The 21,655-nt window shown below is 32.5% G+C and overlaps 1 pseudogene across 1 annotated transcript; it reads left to right on the top strand.

The window, feature by feature from the left end:
* Nucleotides 1-13,299: 13,299 nt before the first annotated feature.
* On the top strand, nt 13,300-18,180 carry LOC149560958 (putative nucleoredoxin 1; annotated as a pseudogene). Its single transcript, XR_016363740.1, has 4 exons — nt 13,300-13,487; nt 14,105-14,584; nt 14,783-15,262; nt 17,247-18,180. The product of XR_016363740.1 is annotated as a putative nucleoredoxin 1 (transcript).
* The last annotated feature ends 3,475 nt before the right edge of the window (nt 18,181-21,655 follow it).

Below are 21,655 nucleotides of genomic sequence, written 5' to 3'. Positions count from 1 at the left end.
GATGAAGATGAAATTGATTGAGGTTCGTATAATTCTTATTGTACTTATCATAAGCTAGTACTATATTATCCCAATGAAATCTAAACAAAAATGTGCTTTCTTTGTTCAAGATTCGGGTTAATTTTTATCCATTTTTGTTCAAAAAGTAATATTAGTTTTGCACTTATTTTATTTTATGCCCATTTCATTTGTGTTTACATATACAACATTTTCTAATATTGGTACAATTGACATTTACACAATATTATATTTTGGAGATCATTGAAATAGTACAGGTGACATTTACACACTATTATATTTTGGTGAATATTGCTTTCACTTGTGTGACATATCTAGGTTGATTCCATTTAGTACTATACATGTTATTGATTTTTTTAAATTTAACATTTATTTTGGTTTTCTAGGTCATGGCTAATTTTGTGCAACCTTTCCTCTAGTAATACATCAAAGCTAAATACTCTATAACTAGGTTTTAATGTGTCTCAACTAGGGTTCAATGTGTTTGTCATAGCACAAATAGACTCCAATTATTTTTGTATCTATAGTTAAAAAAATATTTCACAAAATGTACCATTCAAATCAACTCTTGAATTGGGATGTTGTACAATGTTTGAACCTCTAAAGTGATTAGTCATGTATATCCCACTATTCTATATGAAAATTTGATTATATTTTATCAATTTGAAATCTTTCCATTAATTTTACATCTCTTAAATTTTTCTTTTCTAATAAAACCTATCGGTGTACCCCTTACACCTCTTTCTAGTGCAAGTGCTAATTTTTAGTTAGCCAAAATGCATAGTTGACTTGTAATGATACATGTAAAATATTTAAAATATGTAAGTAATGTGATTTTGTAACATTAATTTTTGTCTTTTTGGCATGTGCAATAAATAGTGCAATTTTTCAGTGTGTGCCAAAATTTAATAGTATGATCATGCTCACACAAACATGTCATCAAAGGTAATGTCATAGTCTTCTATCCAAACAATGTTGAACAATGTTGATGGCTCTTTGCATTTTATATTTGTCCTTTTTTTTTACAATATACATGCAATTCCTTTTCTCAAATGATGTTGACTCTCATTTTAGCTCATTTTATATATGTATGCAAGCTTATGCAGGCTGCCAGTGCAATCTAGTCAAAGATTGCAGTTATATATCAACTCCCGAATGGCATCCTTTGGATGATGGTGGAGAGATTTCCCTCTGCTGGTAGTTTTTTGTTCACATTGATAGTGCAGACATCTTTGACCTCAATTGCTTATCGTAAGCGGTGGAGCCGATAAGAATTGTCTATTTTTCTGGATTTAGTTTTTCTTTCCTGAGGTGATATCTAGTCTACTTCAACTTTAAATCTTACATTTTATGATCTAATGGCTTAGAGGTCATTGTTCAATTGTCATTCATTGTATGAAATTCAATGAATAAAGCAAGGGAAGAAGGGAATGTCTTGTAGCCACTTCGATTGTACAAAATATCTTGAAATCACTCATTCATTTTACTCTTTAGTAAAGATGAATCACGCTCTTTTGGATATACCCTATTTATTGTGAGATGTTCTAACACATTCTCTTTATAACTGAGTTCAGTTTGGAAAAAGAGGGGTAAAATTTTATTAAGACAGAAAGAAATACAACAAGGAGAGCTCAACAAGGAGCTCGATCCTGAGCAAAAAGATCATCAAATTCTTGCACCATCTCAAAGGAAAGTTGTCCCCTATCCATAATATTCCAACCTGGATCATGACTAGAAGCCCATTTGGCTAAATAATCAGCAGCTCTGTTCCATTCACAAGGAATATTTAAGTGAACCTAATGAACTAAAAAGAGGTAGAGAAGAGAATAATATGATCAACAATAGTGGTCAGCTGCCAACTAACATCCTCAAGCTCTTGCGAGGAAAGCAAGTTCACCACCACTTGGGAATTAGACTCACAAATAATCTTACTCCATCCCTGCAAGCAACACTATTCCACAGCATATAAAATAGCCTGAGCTTCCATGAGATTGTTAGTGTAATCACCCTTATGAATTGAGAAAAAGAATTTAATATCACCAGAACTGCAACGAGCCACTCCCCCAATACCAACAAGGCCTAGATTTCCTCGGGAAGAACCATTAGTGTTCATTTTCAGAACTCCATAGAGAGGAGGAGTCCAATGCCCATCTCGATTCACCCGACCTTTCCTCTAATGTTGAAGCTGCCTGGACATGAAAGGAAACCATTGAGTTGAAACCCCATCCTAAAGATGAAAATTGAGGCGATTGCATATAGCAAGATCAACCAGATCCATACCCCCATCTAGCTCACACTTCACTTGAATAGTTTCCTGAAGAGAATGTGAGATCTTCCACCAAAGATGCAAAACACCAAGCTGAACATCTTGGAATATTCGACAATTCTTCTCCAGCCAGATATGCCAAAGCATGAACAATGGGCCAGCAATCCAAGCAGCATGGAGAGGAGAAGACTTGGAGGGAGCACTGCCCAAGTGGGTCCAGAACTCAGGCAAAGAGGAAGCATGCCTACAAGAGCAACCCCAAGCACTCCACCAAAGGTGCCATAGCTGAATAGAATAGGAGCAATGGAAGAATAGATGGGAGACAGACTCCTCCCCCTTACCACACAAAACACAATAAGAGGGGCCCTGAAATCCATGTTTACAAAGATTATCCCATATCTATTCATCATCATGGTTGAGGGCTTGAGCAGATTCATTAAGTATCAGGTGTCCCAGAATTCTATTCAAGGGTGGCAATGGGGTAATGGTTTACCTTCTCTTTGGCAGTGGGTGATTAATTGAGTTCAATTGTTGTATTGAAGGACATCCAGTTTTTTAGTTGAAATAATAGTAGAATGTGAAAATGACATCTAGATATAAAAGTGAGAAATACAATCTATTTTACATTGTTTTCCTAAGAAATTATTTTAGGATTACAAGAGACTTTATTTCTATTTTATAATTTGTAAAAATAAAATATATCAATTTTTAAAAGGATAATTTAAATTGTAGATTGATATGTGTATTTAGGGATGTGGTAATTGCAACTTGGTAATTAAAGTTATTAAATCATAATAAAATTAAAAACTTGAGTTATCCTTCCATCTTTTTGTGTGAATGTTATATCAAGTATAGAATTAAATTATTCTAGTGGAGTCTTTAAAAATGAGTTTAGGGGGAATTTGATTGTCAAGCTAGGTGATAATATGCATTTAATGTCTTGACGGTATTTGAAAATTGTTGTGATAATTATTGAATTGATTATTCAATCTTTTAAGAGCTGTGATGTTGGAGGATTTTGGTGATTTATATCTTTACAATTTTTATGTGGACTATAGCTTCTTTGGAGATTTCCTTGATTTAGAAGCCATGTTAATGTAATTTGCATAAAGATGTTCTTTTAATAATTCCTTTATATTAGGCTTTTTGGAATACAATTTTTTTATTATTATGTATGGCAGGTTATTGAGAAAGCTGACCTTGATATGAATTTGGATCCACCTCTTGGGTGTAGTAATTGTACCTCAGATGTATTGTGGAAAGTTATAGATTGGGGATTTATCATTTGTGCTAAGTATATCAAGAAGAGAGATAGAAAATGAAAAGATTAATATTGATAAAAAAATAGGAAGGGAAAATAGCTAGAGATAGTGTATATCTTAGAGAGATATGTTGGACTAAACCACCAACGTTCCCCCAACATCAATACATTCAAAGCTCATGATCCCTATCAAAGAAATGAAACCATTACAAGGTAGACCATTAATAGCATTCCAAGAAGAATTAAAATATGTCAAGTACATTCTTATTGATGAGATGAGCTTCATAGGTTCAAAGATCCTCCTTAAATTGACAACTACCTAAGAGAGGCCTTTCCTAATCAATAACATGTATGCTTCAGTGGGGTGTCAATTATACTTTTCAATGACCTGGCACAACTTCTCCTATTATGGAAATGCCAATTTATACATCAAATTCAAATGCCAAGCTACTTTGAGAGCAGTTTACAACAATTGTTACATTACAAATAATATTTTGATAAGAAGGTGACAATAGCACACAAATAGAGTTATGCCAACTTTTGTATAATATACAAGATGCAAAACCAACACAACATTATTGGGATCTATGAATGATTCATACAGACATACACTTAATTGAAGATGACAACAAAGAATTCAACGGGTCTATAGATTTATTCACTACTAGCGTGGTAGTAAAATTTCATAATAAAAAGATGTTAAAATAATTAAATCACCCAATTGCATTAAGCACAACAATAAATTATGTAAACAAAGATAACAACCTTATGTATGATGAACAATTCGAGAAACATGTCTTTCTCTGTTGAGGACAATAGATAATAGGGTTAGTGCAAGAAGTTGGGTCTCACTTTTGGCCAAAAAGTGGAAGTGTTTTTCCTGTTTTTGAAATTTTTTGTCAATTGATGTCAAAATTTGAGGTATTTAGAGATTGAATATAAGAAAACTCCAGAAATAAATTTTTTAGTGTTCAGAATCTAGTTTTTGAATATGTAATTTATTTGTGTACCCATATGATAGATTATTTTTTTGGTATGGATCTTTAAAAACCACTTTTTCAAAATGCCTGTTTCAGGACCATACCACGCTTGTGTATGGATACCATAATTTGACACAAATAAATGAATTTTCGCAAATCCTTTTAAAGGGAGTTACCTAATACACCTAAGATTGATGAAAATATTTTTTCTTAATTTTTTATTGAATAATTTTTTTATTATTAATTATTAATTGGCTATAAAGGTAAATTTAAAAACCTCTCATGTACGGACCACATAATTTGATCAAAATCTCACTTTTTTAATTTATTTTTTGAACATCAAAAGAATTGTATGTAGATTGATGACATATAAATTAATTTAAGAAAAATTATAAAATAAAAAAGTTATTAAAGTTTTAGTGAATGTCACTTTTCAACGTTCAGGAGATAGTTTTGATTAATAAATAATGAAAAAATAGAAAATAAACTAATAACACTATAAAATTTACATTTTTGAAATCAGAACAGTAAGAATGGGTTTTTGTCTCATCAAAAAATTCAATGGGAACGATTATAAAAAAATTACGACAATACCAGAAATTGTCGATTAAATGCCTTAGATGGCTTGGTGGGACCAAGCCTATGCCATGCCTTTCCCCAAGGCAAAACTCCATGCAAAAGTTGAGAGCCATACCAAATTCTCGCTCATGTCTCAAGAATTGGGCACCCGATTTGTAATTCAAAAATTGGGTGCCCGATTGCTTTCAACCATTGTACTCGATTGCTTATAAATCAAGCACCCGATTCTTTTTAAAATTGGGTACCTGATTTATAAACAGGTACCCGATTTTTAAAGAATTGGGTGCCCGATTTGTAAGCAATCAGGTACCTGTTTCTAATGTACCTATTGGGCCCTAGAAGTTGCCCCACAGACCGAATTTCAATGATTGAAATGATTGAATAATAGTTTCAATCTGCAACAATGAATAATGTCATGCTTATTCTATTTTCTTGTCCTCTTATACAATTTGCAAGCTACTAATTCAAATTCAAAATTGGTGCAAACATGGGATCAAAACAACAAAGAAAGAAGAAAGAAAAAGTTCTAACATATGAGGAGATTGCAACAAATAAAGAGAATGAAGCACGACATCAACAAGAGAGAAGATAGAGAATTAGAGACTTGAACAATGTTTCAAAGGAGAAAGACATTGAGGATACCACGATGGATGAAGAGGTCAAAGAAGAGAACCCAATACAAGAAAATTTAGGTGCACATTCTAATCATGCATTCAATACAGGTGTGTCTCCAAACCCTTGAATTTCCCTCATGATGAAATTGGTGATTTTTTAGAAGTAGGTTACGATTTAAACGATTTAGATTTTTTTCAAGAGAAGCAATTGTCAAACGATCATGCACAAAACACTCCAATTGAAATGCCTGCCCCAAAAGAAATACCAAGAAATTTTGAAAATGATATTCAAATCCCAAATAATAGTGAAAATATTAAAGTGTCTGAAAATAAAAATTGCATGAATGTAGACATAGAAACACCAACTACTAAACAAACATGTCAGGATGATAGTAAAGTGTCTGAACATAATTTTCATATTTCTAATGATGTGTTACATAATCTTGAGGGATTGGTCTCATGGAGACAAATTAGGACACATGCTAATAGATTGTATAGGCATTTTTTTATAATAAAAAATTTGGGTTTCAATGTCAGCTAATGTTGCAACTAATTAAAATGTCTAAAATGCGAAAAGTAATGAGAAGGTTGGGAATGTATGCAAAAATAAAGAATAAAAATGAGACTTTAAAACAAGTTGTATCCACTGTTGCTAGTGCCTTTGATGTTATCGAAAAGAGAAGTCAGTCTAAAGATAAGAATGCAACACGAAGAGCAACAACAACAGCTTTAGTTAACAAATCAACATCTGAACAAATATTGATTAGCAATATAAGTGGATATCTTAATGTGAATCGTAAGACTTTAGAAAGAGCTGTAAAGAGAAGGGTTAACTTTGAATGTGATCTAGCAAATATTTTATGGACTTCTAGTGGTAGACTCCCGAGATGTGATATGAAACTTACTAGTGAAGTCAAAAGTTTGATTGAAAATTTTTGGCATGATAATACAAGAGTATCACCTAATTGAAGAGATGTTCCTAAATTGAGAATTGGGTAAAAAGTATGTGATCAACACCTTTTGGACAGGACTCAAACTGAATTGTTTAAAAATTTGGTAGATGGTAAGGTATTAAATATTACCATTAGTCAAAGATCTTTTGAAAAGTGTAAACCATGGTATGTAAGGATTAACAAAGAAAGAATCACATTTTGTTGTAAAACTCATATTCAATTTCGTTACCATTATGATATATTTTGATCTATACGTGGTACCATGCATAGTAAAGAAATGTTGCAAGAATGTGGTATAAAAATACCACCTCACACTATAAAATATTTCATATTAAGTTTGTTTTGTAAGCCACCTAATGATCAATACTTTCTTTTCAATGCATGTCTTTCTAGTACATGTGATATGTGCGGCAATATTTCTTTGTTAGATGAATGTTTGCATGAAAATGCTTTGACTACTTTTGGACAACAATTAGTTGAGGTAAAAAGATTCAAAACTATTGAATATCCATTAAAGGATGGGAAGATTGGAAGAAGGTGTGATCTAGTTACAGATAAAGTTAGTTGTCATGCATTTATGGATGAGTTTAAGAGTGTGATCATACCAAAATATGTTAAACAGTCTCAATATTCTAGATGGCTTGATGGACAATTTCACATATGTAAGAATACATTTCCAATTGGTACTATACTTTCAGTTGTTTACTTTGTAGAGAACTACATGCTTGGACCGCAAGAAGAGGTACAACCACAATATTACAATTCAGTGCAAGTAACAATTTATGTTCATATAGTTTATAGGCATGCACCTGATAGTATAGAGGAGGATCGAAAAATATTGAGAGAGTACCATTTTTATTTAAGTGATAATAAACTCCATTCATCTGAGTTTGTCCAATATTGTTTTAAGGTCTTTTATGATAATTTAAAAGAGACACAAATTCAAATGCCACAACATTGGATATGGTCAGATAATTGTCCAGGACAATTCAAGAATGCTAGAATGTTCTATTGGTTGAGTAGGACACATAGGCAAACTAACATCCAACATGTGTGGAGTTTTTTTGAGGCTGGACATGGTAAAGAAGAACATGATGGTGCTGGTGCATGCATAAAGAGAGCCCTTAGTAGAGAGCAATTAAAATTTGAGGAAAAAGCTAAATTCAAAAATGCACATGAGATTGTCGAATGGTGTAACAAATATTTATACACGGGATCAAGTTAGAACTCTACAATCAAATGTTTCTTCTGCCTAGTTGAAGAAAATAATATCCCTTCAAGATATGATTGTGATACAATTAGTGGGTCAGCTAAATGGCATTCATTTAGGAGTTAAGATTCTAACACTTGGACTATATGGACTAGGGAGCTTGCTTGTTTTTGTCAATTTTGTCTTGCAAGTAAATGGGAAGAATGTGAGAATATAGAATGGGTTGAAGATTGGAAACAAAGATCATTAGCACCCACTGACATGCATTTTGAAGATGATATAGTAAATGAAGGCCATAATGTTACTTTTGCATCAGAAGACTATGATCATATTTTAGACCTCATAGAACCTGGTATGCACAATTTAATTATATTTTTTTGTGATCTCATGCTTCAATTTATATAATTTTCATATGTACACTCATGTGATAAAAGTGTTTCTATACTTTATCTTATCTTGTAGGACATGTTTATGTTGTTATTGCACCTACTGATAATGATGAATAGACTGAGTATTGGCTAGCTAGATGTGTGGAACCTAAGAAAAAATTAACATGTCATCAAGTAGACGATGATGGTTTTGAGTATCCAATTGGGTCTATCGTTGTAGCTGGCACCTGGCTATGTAGATACCTAACAAGAAGAAATGGTTTGCCAACATTTGAAGACTACCAAACCAAAAAGAAGATTTTACACTATTCTCATTTGGTTGTGGCAACAAATATCAAATTAGAAAAATACAAAGGGAGACCTGCCAATAAGGTATTATGGACAATTTCAATGGACGAGCACGAGACAATCATAGATGCATTGCAAAAGAGAGAGGATGCAAATGGTACAGTGAGATGACTACATTTAAATCAAACACATGTAAGTTTTTTCATTATTGTATTATTTTTATATATATGTACTTATATAATTTAATTACATGTATGTTTGTGTTATCAATACCAATTTAGAGAACTTATATACCTCTTATTCAGGTTTCAATTACAATTTATGCAAATTTAAATGTTAAAGTGGATCGAACATCAACATCTTGTGCAATTTCACATAGTAAGTACATACAAATTACACATATATTTACATAGTTCAGATACCTTGAATATTAATTTATGTGTTTATTAACATGTGTGTTTTTGTTTTACATTTTTATTTTATAGGACCTCATTTGAAGAGATGTGTTGAACCAATTTTATGTTTTGACTTCACTAAACTATAAATATATCATTGACATTGTCTTACATATATTGTGAAATATGTTGTACAAACTAATTCAAAAATGAGAGTTTACTTCTATTTGAAAGTTAAAGGTATGCACTTGATAAATTATAAATTAATTGTCAATTTAAGTAATGAACTCCTATTTTGTTCCATTACTTTTACATTCAAGCATGTTTAAATTAATGTTTGTTTGAAGTTTCAAATTACAATTGATTGTAATATTAAAAACAAGTCACTTGCACATGATAATTTAAAGATCATTACTCATTGTATTGATTATATCTTGCATTAACAAACAAAACATTAAGATCACTTATGATATATTGTTAGGTACGTTATCCATACATGTGTGTCTTAAGGGAACATGGGAGTCCTAATAGGTCATAATAATTTCTATACATTTTAATAAGTCTTAATATGTTTACTAGCACATAATAGGTATTATTAGGTGATAATGAGTCTTACATTACCAAACAACACCTTAAGATCACTTATGATACATTGTTAGGTACGTTATCCATACATGTGTGTCTTAAGGGGACATGGGAGTCCTAATAGGTCATTATGTCTATTATAGGTTATGATAGGTATTCATATGTTTACTACCACATAATAGGTATTATTAGGTGATAATGAGTTAGGTTTGAATTTTGTTTTCAAGTGTTGAATATATTATTGAGTTCTAGTTTAGGGTGATTTGGTTTAGTCTTAAGGTCAACGTTTAACTTGGTTCAATCTTAGGGTAACGGTTCAATTTGGTTAATGGTTGGGGAAAGGATTTAAGGTTAAATTCAAGGTTTCTACTGTTAAGTTGGGATATATAATTAGGTTTATGATCATGGTTTAATTCAATTTGGTTTATAAGTATAATATTAATTAGTTAAGGGCCAGGGTTACCTTTCAATCTAGTTTGATATATTCAACTTAGTTTAGGGTTAAACCGGGGGTTAGTTTATTTTAGTGTTAAATATTAAGATATAATGCTTTGATATCACTCATTTTTTGATATTTTGATTATATCACCCCTATACATGTTGATAACTTATATGTGATGAATCTTACAAATATTATTTGATCTCATTACATGTGTCATGGTAATTTTTTTTAGTTTATGTACATGAGATGCTCCTATATATGGTGTTTTTCTTTTCTTATAATATATAGTGTTAAATATATATAAATTTACCTACGTACCCTTCTTGATTATCTATGATGGACATGTCGTAAATGACATATCTCTATATGATTTTTTTTATATGATATGCATGGATAATATATATAATGAAATTTTTAAATCCTTCCTACGCAATAAATGATGTAATTAGATATGTACAATGTTTTTAGATTCACATGTACATGACATGTAGATGTACATATGATGCTCCTCTAGGATAATTTAGTTTAAATCATAATAAGGTTACAATTTTAGGGTTTGACATTTATAAAATTAGTACTCAAGGTAAGATAGGAAAGTTATTTAATTATTTATATATTACCCGGTGTAGGTTTTAGCAAATTAAGATTAAGGTTAAGATGATAGTAAGGGTTATGATTAGAGTTAAATTCAATACAAATTGACATTATAATTAATCCTGAATGACGCCCAGCCAAGGGATCGAAAGAACTAATCAAAAGTTTTACTAAGCAAGCAAAAACATACATACAATAATTTACATTTATAAAAATCACAAGAGATTGCATTCCTTGATGAGCACATTTACATTTCATTTTAAAATAATTATAAGTACTAAAAGTAAAATAAATAACACATCCACATGAAAGAATATTAACTACTTCTGTTCAATCCATTTAAATAATTGATATACATTTGTTCTGAATGCCACTTGGCAAATTAATTCGGAATGCACAATCATCCACTGTACATGTCACAGGGTATGAAAGGGTGAAAGAATATACATTTATAAAATAGTTTACATCATCCATTTTTGATCCATGAAATAAAGTACAATACAATTTAAGTAAAATCATTTTAAATACTAGAAGTTTTTTATTTGGATCCCTTGGCGGGCTATTATGTGATTAAGTACTTAGTTATATATGTTTAGGGTTTTATTGTACATAACTATATGGTTAGGTCGAGATTATAGTTTAAATAACGAATTTAGGTCAAGGTTATAGTTAAAACAAGGTCGAGGTTATATGGTTCTAGGTCGAGGTTATATTTATTTGTAAAATTACATGTTTAAACAATGAATTTACATCTAATCTAATCATTCAATATTGTAATAAATACATAAATTAAATACATTTCAAAACATCTAAAATAATAATTTTTAAAATAAACATTTATGAAACTATATTTTAATTAACAAATATAAAAATTTAAACATCTACTGATTAACAATGTAAATTTACAATTTTACGTATATTAAAAATGAAAAAAACAATAAATTAACATACATATTAAATTGAAAATTGAAAAAAAAAAAGTAAAATAGTACAAAACATATTAAAATACCTGGTATATTGAAAACTATTAGCAAGGGGGTGGTTGGTAGGGCTGAAAATCAGACTCTCGTATGCGTATCTAATCGGGCTCCCATTTTTGGGGTCATGAAAATGACTTCAAAAATGCCAAAAAATGGGGTTAAATAAAGTCTTCCAAATCGGGTACCCAATTTTTAAAAGTATTCAGGTGCCCAATATTTGAGCGCCTTGGGCACCCGATCTGCTTTTGAATATCGGGTACCTGATTTTTGAAATTAGGCTCGGGTGCTCGAAGCTTAATTTTAGAAATGGGTACCCGATTTTTAAAAAATTGGGTACCCGTTTCTGAGAAGTACAATTTCGCAGATCTGACTTCTGCGAAATCGCGACCCAACTTCTTGCGGTCACCCAATACTTACCATGAACCTCTGGATAGAAGTAGGCCTTGTTAATGGAGCTCTTGGTGGGATTACTGATATCATTTATGGACAAGGTAGTAAGCTCCACTAGACTTGCCCATGTATGTTGTTGCATGTTTTGATAATTATAATGGACCACCATGGAATCATGAAGATCCTAAATGTGTACCTATAGTGCCAGTCACTCTAGGTAGCCACAAATAGCTACTAATCACCATGTGTCATTGTTATTACTATTCAAAAATCTTAAGGGCTCACACTATAAAAAGAAACAATGGATATTGGTTCAGTTGAGAAGAAAGCCCTTACTTTTACAACACTTTCTAGAGTGAAATCAATAAAGGGGCTTCACATTTGACCTACTTTCACCTTCGATAGATACTCTAAAATGAAAAGTAATTCATACACAATTATACAGAAAAAAGAGAAAGCTAGCCTAGAAAATGTTACCCTTCAAACAAAGTGTCACTATTCTAACTATATATAGAAATGAATATGTAGATGTTTGAGAAAATGTTTTCTTATCATAAAAATAATAACTATTTAGTCACATTATCAAATGTATACAAGACTATCAACGTAACCCTTGCACCCTTTAAAAGTGCAAGTGCTAGTAGTAATATTCTTTAACTCTTTTCTTTGTCACCTTGACTTTTATGGACTTTCGAAGCCAACCAACAAAATAACTTTAAATTTTTCTCGTTACTTTTTTCATGACTTCTTTTCTTTGTCACCTTGACTTTTATGGAATTTGGAAGCAAACCAACAAAAGAACTTTAAATTTTTTCTCCTTATCTTTTTTCATGACCATTGTTTATAAAACATCTAAATTGTATCATTTACTATAAATATTTATTAGTTAAAAATAATACTTTTATTGTATTTAAATTTTAATTAATAATTAGTAATTACAATAAATGAAATATTCCTGGTGCTGCATAGACGGCCCTTTTCTTGCCTCTTACGCTTATGGACTAAGGAAAGGAAAGGAAAGGTGGTTTTATAGTCCACGACACTATGCCATAGTTTTTGGATTTACATATGGTGACAGTGATATGGGACTACCTCGTACTCTTTTTCAAGAGGCGCTTGGCGCTACAAACAAGGCGTATGTACGACACTATGCCATAGTTTCTGGATTTACATATGGTGACAGTGATATGGGACTACCTCGTACTCTTTTTCAAAAGGCGCTTGACGCTACAAACAAGGCGTACATGTACATACCCTACCCCCAGTGGGATTTGAACTTGTGACCTCTCTTTCAAGAGTACAAATTCTCCACCACTAGGCCAACTATAAAAAAGCATTTATCTTACTTCTCTCTTCCACAACAAATTATAAAAAGAGACAGGATTGTGCTCGCATCATACTTTTTGAAGGCTAGAGAGTCGTTCCGTGAGAAGCAGTGAGCATTAAATTGTCTACGATGGCTGGGGCTGACACCCAACACAGCTTAAGGTCTCTTCTCTGCACTGAAGAAAGAGATTTCTTGATCAGAAACAATGGAGACCAGGTATGAATTTTCACCATTAGGGTTTCAGTATTGGTGATTTTGCACACTATTTCCATCTACTACTTCACTTGTTTCTTCTGAGCCAAAGCTTCCTAATTTTATTTTTTTATGACATGTTTTCTGAATTAAGAAAATCACGTCTTTCTCCTGTGTACTTCACACATTTTCATCTGATTAAAACTCAAAAGATTCCCAATTTTATATTATTGGGTTTATCCTTCAAGATTAAAAGAGTATTTTTTCCTGTTAGATTAAAAATTGTTGCTTGGTATTGGGTTTACAAAATCCTGCCCATTTGCTTATGGGAATGTAACTTTTGCGTTCTTTAAGATTGAATTCGCTACTTGATTAAAATTTTGTTATTGAGTATTGAGAATCATGTTCTAGAGATTTAATTTGCTACTGAGTGCATATTGTTTTATAGATTAAATCTGGTAGTAGGCATATCAAGTTTTTTCTAGTCTAACGATACATCGCAAGTTCTGATCTTAATGGTTTAGATTAACAATTTAGTAGACAGTTCTCCCAATAAAATTCTTTGGGTATCAGCATCACTTTCTTTGATGTTAAACTTGTGATGATTTATTATTCAGACATGGCTGTTTCAAAAATTTCAGGTCAAAATAGAGGAACTGGAAGGTAAAATAGTGGGTTTGTATTTTTCTGCCCACTGGTGTCCTCCATGCAGGAGATTTACCCCTGTTCTTTCAGAACTCTATACAAGGCTAGTGGAGAAAGGGGATTTTGAGATCATCTTTGTCTCTGAAGATAAAGATGAGAATTCATTTGAAGAGTATCACAAGACCATGCCATGGCTTGCCTTGCCATTCTCGGATAAGCAGGTGAAAGAGAAACTTGATCAGCAATTTGATGTAGAAGGCATTCCCACCCTAATCTTTTTGGACCAAAAGGGCAAAATCATTAGTGCTGATGGTGTAAGTATCATTGGAGATTATGGTGCTGAGGCATATCCATTTAGCAAAGAGAGGCTTGCTGAACTTAAAGCTGAGGAGGAGGCCATGAGGCTTTCACAGTCCTTGAATTCTCTTCTTGTCTCTCCTGAAAGAGATTTTGTCATTGGCAGTGGAGGAAGAAAGGTGAGTAAAAATTGTGTTTTCATGATTTGAGTCAGGATTATATTTTCTCATAATAACTTTCTACTATGACTGATACTATGATGGTGTTAAGGATTGCCCATGCCACATCTTTATAGTGCAAATAGTTTAAAATTTGCAAATGATATCATATAAAAATATATGGAAATTCCTAAAATTTGACTTGTTCTTCATAAATAGGTCCCTATATTGGAGCTACAAGGCAAAACAGTTTGTCTCTATTTCTCAGCTCACTGGTGCCCTCCTTGTAAAGAGTTCACTCCAAAGCTTATACAATTCTACAATGATCTGAAGAATAGAGGTGAAGAATTGGAGATTGTGTTTATCTCGTTTGACAAAGATACAGAGTCCTTCCAAGAATATTTTGAAAGCATGCCATGGCTTGCTCTGCCTTATGGTGATCGAAAGGTGAAGAATCTGGGGTGATACTTCGAAATTGAAAGCATCCCAGCCTTGATTGTGCTTGGACCAGATGGGAAAACATTGCTAACTGAAGCTGTCGAACTGGTCAGGGAACATGGTGTTGAAGTTTATCCATTTACAAAGGAGAAACTGGATGAAATCAAAGCCAAAGTAGAAGCAATTCGTGCTGCACAGACCTTGGAATCCCTTTTAGTTTCTGATGACCGCAATTTTGTTATCACAAACAGTGGTGGAAAGGTAAGTGGCTGAACCTTTCATGCCTTAATCACCAGTTTTGAAGATATATTCATCTGAAATTTCCCTTGCATGTGTCTTAACAGCTAGATAGATCAGTTATTATATTGATAAGTAGGAGATAATTTTCAGAGCAAGTCAAATTGTGATATTGCTATCAGGATTTAACTGTGTGATTTTGAGTCAAACTCATTGACCTATGTTTCATGAGTAGTGATTCAACATAAATCCATCTCTCATGAGAATAAATGGAACACTTAGCACTCATTGGATTTAGGTGATGCTCGCAAGGGTGAAGCATGGGACTTTCCAGGAGGTCACCCATCCTAGTACTACTCCAGCCTGAGTGCGCTTAACTACAGAGTTTCCTCCATGGTTATTCCCAAAGCTTGCAACCCCATTTGCAAAACCTTCACCAAATGTTGTGCCTTACGAACCATTCATTAGAAAGCCCCTTAAGCTCATCAATTGATAAGTAGAAGATAATATATTGCTATTAAATATTCAACTGTGCATTTTGTTGAGTGAAGTGCCCATCACCTAGATTCAATTTGTGCTTAGTGTATCGTTCATTCTCATGAGAGATGGTTCAGAGATGGTTCTTGAAGTATTATCTTGAAACATAGGTCAATAAGTTTGATTCAAAAAATACAGAGTTAAATCCTGCTAGCAAAAGTGATAGTTTCAGCTAATCCTCTCCATAGTACAGTAGTAGGCATCCAGTCTATCCAGATCCATCCAAGCCATAAAGCTAATAAGCCAGAACACTTGATCAATAGGGAAAATCAAGAAAACAGCAGTAGCTGCTACCACTGGAGCTGAATATGCAACAGCAATCCAAGGACACATACCCAGACTGAAGATAAGCTCCCACTCAAGACCCATATAGCAAGTTACACCAAGGACCTTGATGCTAAAAATAAAAACTCAAAAAATACAATCTTATAACTGTGACTTATTTCCCAGTAACCAGTTAGATCGATGTAAAGAAACCAGAACACTGGAATGCTGAGAATTGATAGTTTCAGCTAGTCCTCTCCATAGTACAGTAGTAAGCATCCAGTCTATCCAAATCCATCCAAGCCATAGAGCTAATAAAAGCCAGAACACTTGATCAATAGGGCAAATCAAGAAAACAGCAGTAGCTGCTACTACTGGAGCTGAATATGCAACAGCAATCCAAGGACACATACCTAGAGTGAACATAATCTCCCACTCAAAACCCATATAGCAAGTTACACCAAGGACCTTGATACTAAAAACATGAACTCAAAAAATACAATCTTATAGCCGTGACTTATTTCCCACCAACCAGTTAGATCGATGTAAAGAAACCAGAACACTGGAATGCTGAGAATTCAAAAAGATGCATCATATTTCAACTATCCTTAAATTCCATAAGATTCTCCAATGGCAAAATGCAATACAGGTAACATAAATAACATAATAATATAATGGGTCCACGCCCTGAAAGGAGCCAAATCTATTGTTTTAGCAACAATAACTATATTTCTTAAATCTCTCATCCCTGAAATGTTTACCTGTGAAATTTTGAAGTTATTAACTTTGTATCTATTTATGATGTTACAGTTGCCATATCTGTGATCATCCAGCTTCACATCCATCCACATTAGATTAGCAAAAAGAACGAATTCATGTCAATGAATTCTTCCTTCTGGATACTTTTGGATATGATTTGTGTAATAGTCTTTTATCATCGACCTTTAGGAACACACTACATGATCCATCATCATTTTTTACTCTTTGACTCTCTTGCATTCTGATGATGGATCATGTAGTGTGATCCAAAATGTTGATAGTCAAAAACTATTACAAAATCATACCCAGAAGAAAGAAGTCTATCAATTCATATTTGTTGGAAATATGTAATTGCAATGCCCATTTGGATCCCTAGATTTTAATATACCCTTTTACTGGAAAAAAAACCACAAATGACATGATCATCTTGACCATGATTCTGCTGCAGGTGCCAGTTTCTGAGCTCAAAGGCAAGACTGTTGGTTTATATTTTTCTGCTCATTGGTGCCCACCTTGCCGAGCATTCACACCAAAGCTTGCACAAATATACAACAAGCTCAAGGAAAATGGAGAAGCCTTTGAGATTGTTTTCCTCTCTAGCGACAAAGACCAAGAAGCTTTTGAAGAGTACCATGGAAGCATGCCATGGTTAGCTCTTCCATTTGGAGACAAAGTGAAGAAGGATCTAAGCCGCTATTTCCGCATTCAAGGAATCCCATCTTTGGTCATAATTGATCCTGATGGAAAAACTCTGAAAACAGATGCCAGAAACATTGTTTCTCTTCATGGGGCCAAGGCTTATCCCTTTACTGATGCGCGCCTTATAGAACTGCAGAAAGAAGTAGAAGCAGCTGAGAAATATCCAAAGGAAATAAAGCATAAGCTCCATGAACATTCTCTGAATTTGATTCGGAGGATGTCTTATATCTGTGATGGGTGTAGTGAAGGAGGGAGTGCTTGGTCTTTCTATTGCAAAGAATGTGATTTTGATCTTCATCCGGATTGTGCTTTGAAGGATTACAAATCTGATGAGAATGACAAACAGGAGACACAAGGGGAGGGTTTTGAAAATGGGGACAAGCAAGCAGAAGTGATTTGTGAAGGAGATGTTTGTAGAAGGGTTTAAGGATGCAAGAAAGTTAGGGTTTCATGGGGTAATTTTCGCCGGATTCCCAATATAGTAAATAAAGGGTTATATGATATTCAGACAGTTTGCACATACTCTCAATCTCTTTCTTCCTCTGTAAACGGTTACCCACAATGCTGTATGGCCTAGGCTTGTGATAATTGTATCAGGATTCAACTGTGTATGCCCTAAGCTTTGTTTATTATGTATTTGTATGATTTCGACTCACCACGTAAAATAGGGTTCTTAGCTGCTACTTATGTTTTGACTGCTTTTGGATGTTTATATTGTGGTTTTCTTGTCTAATCTTCACAGTTTGAAACACTAATTTAGGTTTCTCATGCAAATGCGAATATAAACAGCTATAAAATTTCGCCTGTGGTGCCACAAAAAAGTTATAAAAACCGCATTTGGTATAGTTGGTGATTGCCATGCTCATGCCGTGGCAGGATCGGAGCAGACTTATTAAATGCCAAAGCAGCTGCTGACTACTACCTAGTCAACATCGACAATATAAATATGTTTACCAAATTTTTCACAAGTGTATAATTCTTTTCATATTTCTTTAAAAACATATAAATTGTCAAACATCAACCAACAAGTGCCACATGGTAGCCGAGTAACATAATTAATTATGAATTTAAATGGTTTATAATAATTTATTATTATTATTATTATTATTTTATTGAACCAAAGCAAGTTTACAATAATTTATTGTGTTAAGTTGAACTACCTTAAATACATAATTTCTATGTTAAAGTTCAATTAGAAATATAATTAATTCTAATTTTAACTTTTATATAAAGTAATATCTATGTATTTTTAATTTAAGCTAATTATTAAATATATAATTTAAACAATAAATTAATTAAATATTTATATTTTTAACTTTAGTTAATTATAAAAATATATAATTTAAACAATAAAAGTTCAAACATAATGTCACATTGATTTCAATGTAAAGTTTTTTCAATATATATTGAATAAAAAAGAGGTAAAATATATTTGACATAATTTTGAAATTTAAAAGTAAAAAGAACACATTAAATAACATCATCTATTATTTAAAATAGATTAGAGTACAATATAACATGTTATTCTATTTATTTAATTTTTATAACACTTCAAATCTACTAACCAATGAAGATAAACATTTTTTAAAATGTAAAAACTTAATAACATGCATGTAATTTGAAAAAAATAAAATAGACTAAAAAAATAAAATAAAATAAAATACTAGTAATTCATTACAATAGACTATGCCACTCATAGAATGTATGGTATAGAAAGAAATATATGAGATGTAGTAAGAATAAAATTCTGATATTTATTATTACTATATATATATATATGAGATAAAATTTTGAATTTGAGAAATATATGTTTAATTTTGAATTAAGAAATTAATGGTTTTCTTAGTTTTCATTTTTAAAAGCAAGACATGAATTTGATTGTATTTAAGATTTGTTTTCCATAAGAGTTACAATAACATTATTATTTATTTTAATTTAGAATTTAATTTGACCATATATTAATAAGTCAATAGTTTCAAATAGGATTCTTCATTTTTTGTTTAGCATTTAGTTAGGTTTACAGCTTCTATTTGACATTTATATTTTATAATTTGATATTAAAATTAAAAAATATTGTATGATAAATTAATTATATTATTTTATTCCTTAGCTATGTTTAAAGTATGGTTTTAATTTCATTATGTTTAGGATTTATTTTGGGTAAGGGTTACATCAAATGTAGGGTTAGGGTAGGGCTTGTTTTGTTCAAAATATTAAAAAAAAACTTTTCTAGTTTTGAGTAGTATTTGGGTTTCTTTTCATTTGGGGCTATATGTAGCATTTAGTTATCATGGCCATATATGTGTTTTCATGATTTCAGTACCCTATCTTTTTCAAGCTTTCAGGTCAAGTGCTAAGTCATTGTTTCATGTCTTGTCTTGGTATAGGTTGTCATTAGGGTTTCCTCTCTCATCTTTCCCTCTTAGTTGCCTAGGTGGGAATACAAGTCAAATGCAAATATTTTCAGCCATGCTAGGTGATTAGGATGGGAAGGGTAAGTTAATACATTCCCCAAATGAGAGAAAGAAACAATTCTATTGATAAGAAATCCTAACTCTATCATCAAGTGTTCTATTGACAACATGATGCAAATTGAATGAAAAGATTATGAGCATATTTAGAGAAAAATGCCAATGAAGAACACAAAGACTAAGAATAAAGAACATGTCATAAATGTGTGAACAAGCTAAAGAATGATTAGTTGACTTCAAGGTAGAATAAGTACTAAAATATGTAAAAGTATGGAAGAACAAGGTCAAGGGCACGAAGATACAAAAGATAGCTTCAGTTAAATCGAACATGTTCTCCCACCATCACATTTGATATAACAACTAAGTGCCTTTAAGTCGCGAGGATACGATGATGGGCCCAATAGTTAAGACTTAAACTTTCCCATAGTCACATGTGGTTAGGGTTAATCATAAGCTAAGGTTGTGAAACCACAAAAAGAAATATGAACAATTAAGTTAAAAAGAGCACAACCTTGCATACAATGAAGACAAACAGTTGTGAAGATGTGACAAAGAAAACATAATGACATGTATTTACATGGTCCCATCATATTCTATAGTCACCAAACTCTCCAACCAATGAAATAGTGCCACTTGTCTACCATGATTTATACAGCTGGAAGATGGACACACACTACATAAGTGAATAAGAGAGTTAAGACCTTCTAATCTTAGTCATTAGACCTTAAAGATCAACACTTATAACAAGTTCACAGGTGATTAAAGATAACCCATAGTCAACATGACAAAGTTGCGAAAGCCATTGATCACATGGTCACAAGTGGTTAGAAGTAACCTAGAGTTAGGGTCATGACAAAGCGAAAAGCATGTGTTCGCATGGTTGCAGAGGGTTGAGAGCAACCTATGGTTAAGGATGTGATGTAGTGAAAAGCTAAAGGTCGCATCATCACTGGCAGTTTAAGTTGAGCATGAGTTAGGGTTGCAACAGAGAAAAATAATAGAGTTAAACTTTTTCGTGTGATTGCAGTCTGAGAAAATGTTAAGGTATAAACCGCAATGAAAGTGCGGAAGACAATAAAAGTTATGGTGCACAATTTTTGCGAGGTTGCCAACTAAGAAGCATTCAGTACATTTTAAGCTGTGACCCGACAAAAGTGATAGTAGTCTACCTCAAATGATCATCGCAAGGTCACAAGTTGGAATACATTGAAGTTATTTCAAGTTGCAAAGGCATGATTATGTTAGTGTGTAGTTGTCACTAAGTCACAATGGTTAGTAAAATGGAGACATGTCAAGCTGTGAAGTGGCGAATAAGAGGAATCACAAGGTTGCAGGGTAAAAATAATTCAAAACATTTCAGGCTGCAAAACTATGAAATGAAATACTAATTGTTGAATTGCATCATTGCATCAAGTAAAGATATCAAATGAAAGAAAGTTGCGTAAAAGTGACAAGGGAGAAATAAAGAGGATTAGTAGGTTTTGATCGTGATCAGTGATAGGAAATTGGTGGTGGAGATTTAAATCTACAATGATCAGAGAGATTCAAATTATATGAATTTGGTGCCAATAGATCAGACAAGAATATGAACCATCAAGGGGATTTCTAATCATTTCCGCTTTCTTTACTTGATGTATTGAATTGTAATTGATCACTGTTGGATTTTTGAGTGATCCATGTGCTTTGT

This window comes from Cupressus sempervirens, chromosome 4 (assembly GCF_028749045.1).
Source record: "Cupressus sempervirens isolate cs-2001-9-10 chromosome 4, ASM2874904v1, whole genome shotgun sequence".
Taxonomy (NCBI): Eukaryota; Viridiplantae; Streptophyta; class Pinopsida; order Cupressales; family Cupressaceae; genus Cupressus; species Cupressus sempervirens.
Note: the sequence above shows the minus strand (reverse complement) of the source record. Positions and strands in the feature narration are given on the sequence as shown.